General features: G+C 38.3%; 1 non-coding gene across 1 annotated transcript; it reads left to right on the top strand.

Moving 5' to 3' along the window:
• Positions 1-838: 838 nt before the first annotated feature.
• On the top strand, positions 839-911 carry TRNAV-UAC (transfer RNA valine (anticodon UAC)). Its single transcript has one exon. It is a non-coding gene; the product is annotated as a tRNA-Val (tRNA).
• The last annotated feature ends 3413 nt before the right edge of the window (positions 912-4324 follow it).

The following is a 4324-nucleotide window of genomic DNA, read 5'->3' on the forward strand; positions in this document are numbered from 1 at the left end:
AGACAAGCATTTCCACCTAAATCACACACCCAATGGTACTATCTGCTTCATGAAATTCAATTCTTTGTTAAAAAGTGCTTGCTGACACATGATGGTCTTTCCAAGTGTATGAAAAAGGCTTCCAGGATCTCTCGTTTTCTTCTGGTCTGCGTTTACTTGTATGGCACGTGCTTGCTCATAAAGTGGGGATCAATCTTCGACACTGTGTTTATATTGCTTGCAGTGTGCTGGAAATTTTCCTCATCTTGATATTGCTGCAAAAACTGTTCTATGTTCCATAAGCCGAACATCTATACGGCCAGTTTGACCGATGTAGCATTTTGCTCATTTCAGAGGTATTCTGCCAACTAACTACATTGGTTCCGAAGGTTATAAAGGCATCACCACGATTTTATTTTTTTTTTTCCTGTTGGTGGCGTCGTTCAACACATTAGAGAGCTTTCCCAGTTTTTTAAGTGCAGTAATCGCGACTCTGGCGTTCGGTTTCTCTGGCACCTTTTTTTTTTAGGTGGTGCGTAATGAATTAAACTCCCGAGAGCAGAAGGCACCGTTGCGCATACGAAATTAGGTGGACCTATTGCCAGTAATGTGTTCTTTGTCTAATTTATGTCAAGAAATTCACTTCAGCTCTAGCATTTGTGGCGTCTTTTTCTCGTTCTTCGTCTGTTTCGTTCGCACTAGAAAAAAAAACTGTTTTCTAACTTAAAACACCATTAAGGCCAGCTTTCTGCTATATATTTTCCTGCTGCCAGGAACATGTCGCAAAAAGTAACGAAGGTTGCTAGCGGCAGCAAAGGTTTGGTTACAAAAGAAAGTTGCATGCGCTGCGTTGTCAGTTGGTTCCGTAGTGTAGTGGTTATCACGTTCGCTTTACACGCGAAAGGTCCCTGGTTCGATCCCGGGCGGAACCACGCTGAGTTTTTGTTTTTCTTACACTTTAAATAGAACAATAAGTCAATAATTAAAAAACTCTTGTTCGACGTGTCTCTGTATAGACCACAAAGAAGCCACGTACATAGACCGATACGCACGTACAGGCGCTCTTTCGTTCCACCCACGTGTCATGTTTAAACTGTGATTCATGACCAACGTTCATAAGCTTCTACTGGCATTTTTTTTTTCGCTAAGTCGTAATTCCAGAGCATTGTCCCCTTCTTTCTCCGTGTGCATCGATATGGCAAAGTTTCCTCAAAATCTCGGTCGAGTAATAATGGCAGCTTAAAGTCTAAAAGCTTATTCTGTGCTATTTAAACTACAAGCTGAACAGGTAATTTTTAAGACAATGCATTTCCAAAGTAAGGTTGGCAACATTATGCCTTTAAATGGTTAAGGGATCACTCTGTATGCACTTCTTAGAGAATTTAATAAACGCATAGCTAAACAGAAAGGGCTTCTTTTTCTTAGTTGTACACATGAATGCTGATTTAGTATAATTAACGCAAATTTTCACTTGATCACATCATGCTATTATTCTGTGCTAGCTGCATCCACTTGACCCCTGCGAACTTCTTAACCTCATCCGCCCACCTTACTTTCTGCCGCCCTATGTTACGCTTTCCTTCCCTTGGAATCCAGTTTGTTACCCTAAGCGATCATCGATTATCCTCTCTTCACACTACATGTCCTGCCCATGCTCATTTCTTCTTCTTAATTTCCACTAGAATGTCAGTAACTTGAGTTATTTCTCTGACCCACTCTGCACGCTTACTATCTCTTAATGTTATCCCTACCATTTTTCGTTCCATAGCCATCTGGGTTGTCCTCAACTTAAGTAGAACCCTCTTGGCTAGCCTCCACGTTTCAGCCCCATAGGTAAGTGCAGGTAAGATGCAACTGTTGTATACTTTCCTCTTGAGCGATACCGGCAAGCTGCTAGTCATATTCTGTGAGTGCTTGCCAAATGCGCTCCATCCCAAGCTTATTCTTCTTCTTATTTCCTTTTCATGGTCCGAATCTGCGGTTACTACCTGTCCTAAGTAGACATATTTGCCTACTACTTCTAGTGCTTCGCTACCTAACGTAAACTGCTGTTCCTTCCCGAGGCTGTTGAACATTGCCTTAGTCTTCTCCGTATTGATTTTCAAGCCTACCTTCCTACGTTTCCTGTCTAGGTTATCAATCATTATTTGCAGTTCATCCCCAGAGTTGCTTAGCAAGGCAATGTCATCAGCAAGTCGCAGATTACAGAGGTATTCTCCATCTACCCTTATCCCTAACTGCTCCCATTCCAAGTCTCTGAATACTTCCTCTAAGCAAGCTGTGAATAGTACTTGGGAGATTGTGTCTCCTTGCCTAACACCTTTCTTCATGGGAATTTTGTTACTTTCTTTATGCAGAACAATGGTTGCTGTGCAGCCACTATATATATCTTCCAGCACTTTCACGTACGGCTCGTCCACCCCCTGATTTCGCAATGCCCGCATCACCGCCGAGGTTTCAACTGAGTCAAATGCTTTTTCGTAATAATGTGTTTAAGAGCTTTTTATTGAATGTGGGTTCATGACATGTGACAGAAAATCCCAAATATAAATTCCTTCTCCATTTTATGAATTGGTTTATTTCCGACCCGTTCTCCAGTCACACGGTAATGAGATTTCGTTCATTGACTTGTTAAACAAGATCCATATATAGTTGGAGCATCACTCTGCATAGCGCTTCATAAAAAATTGTGAATGCCGTCTAGATCAGGGAAATGTTGTTTGTTTGTTTTTTTTTTGTTGTTTTTTCACGTTACGCTTCAACAATAAATTGAGAGCAGTTGCCTCGAAAATCACAACGCCTGGAAATGACAGCAAATTCATTGAACAAGAAGGAAGGCAGCCGTCATAAGGCATAAGTACCATGCGCAAAAAAAAACACAAGAAAAAGCATTGCACACTAATGTATCATCCCACCACACATGGTAATTACTTTAAATGTGGCATATAATAATATCGTGAGGTTAGAGCTATGTAAATCCCCAGTTTCTGCGCGGGTGTTGTAATGAAACAGGGTAGCTGAGTTGAAAGGTACCTTTCCTTGTCGTGGGCAATCTGCTGATGGATTATTTGGGAATAGTTACGTTGTCTTAACCGTTTTTTTTTTCGATTCTTTTTAGTTTTCGTTATAATTTTAATGTCTCTTGTGTGATCCTCGGTTAGCATTATAAAAAATTATCGCAATTTTCGGCACAAACCATTGGATGCACTGAATGATGAAGCTTTTGAAAAATAGGCTTAATTCATTCCCTTTGGCACTGAAATTTTCAAATAGGGAATGAATGTCAGTGTATTCACACATGCTTCATCATGTGTATGAGAAAAAAATTAGGGAAGAAGCTGACAGTATCGCGGCAATCAAAGTTTGACTTCGTCAATGTGAGTACAACAGCTTCGTGACAAAGAATACCAGTCGTTGCATAGCATTCGACATTTCCTTTAACAGGTTCATTTAAAGACTAAATCAGTAACTGAACCTGAACCACTGAGAACTCTACTAAAGCCTTCAACTACGCGGAGCAGGTCAAATGCAATGAAAATGTGAAGCATAATCTGTTCAATGGTATGTATGTATATATATATATATATATTACGAAAGCATAGTTCATTCTGTATTTGGTAAATCGAAAGCACCAGTCAAGATAAACTTGTCATTTGGTTTTATATGGCACTCGATATATTTTTTTCGATTTAATAGCCATTTTATGGAGGAGTTAGGTAACCTGTATCTAGCTCCTAAAATGTAATGAGTATTGTTTTTGGAAAAGTGCAATGAGAGAGTGTTCATTGCGATGGCTGGTGCCTTCATGAGGCAACGTTGCGAGATCACCAACGACAACATTGGAAACAACTGCTAAAAATAACGTTTCAAAAATTTCTAGCATGCTGCCCTAGTTGGGTGCAGTAACAGCGAGTTTGTGTTATTTATTTATTTATTTATTTATTTATTTATTTATTTATTTATTTATTTATTTATTTATTTATTTATTTATTTATTTATTTATTTATTTATTTATTTATTTATTTATTTATTTATTTATTTATTTATTTATTTATTTATTTATTTATTTATTTATTTATTTATTTATTTATTTATTTATTTATTTAAAACATACTGCAGGCTGAGCGCCTGAACGGGAATGCATACAATTACATATAATTCAAAAAAGCACGAAAGCACAAGGTACAAAACATACCAACACATTTACTAGACCAGTGGAAGCGGGTAATACTGCACATAAAATATGAGCACAAAACAAAAGCTGACTCACTCAAAACCGACACCCAAGAACTGTAGGAGGCAAAATTTCATAACCCATTACATACTTGATTCCAGCATATCTAAA

This window comes from Amblyomma maculatum, chromosome 2 (assembly GCF_055883805.1).
Source record: "Amblyomma maculatum isolate TAMU_Amacu chromosome 2, ASM5588380v1, whole genome shotgun sequence".
In the NCBI taxonomy this organism is placed as follows: Eukaryota; Metazoa; Arthropoda; class Arachnida; order Ixodida; family Ixodidae; genus Amblyomma; species Amblyomma maculatum.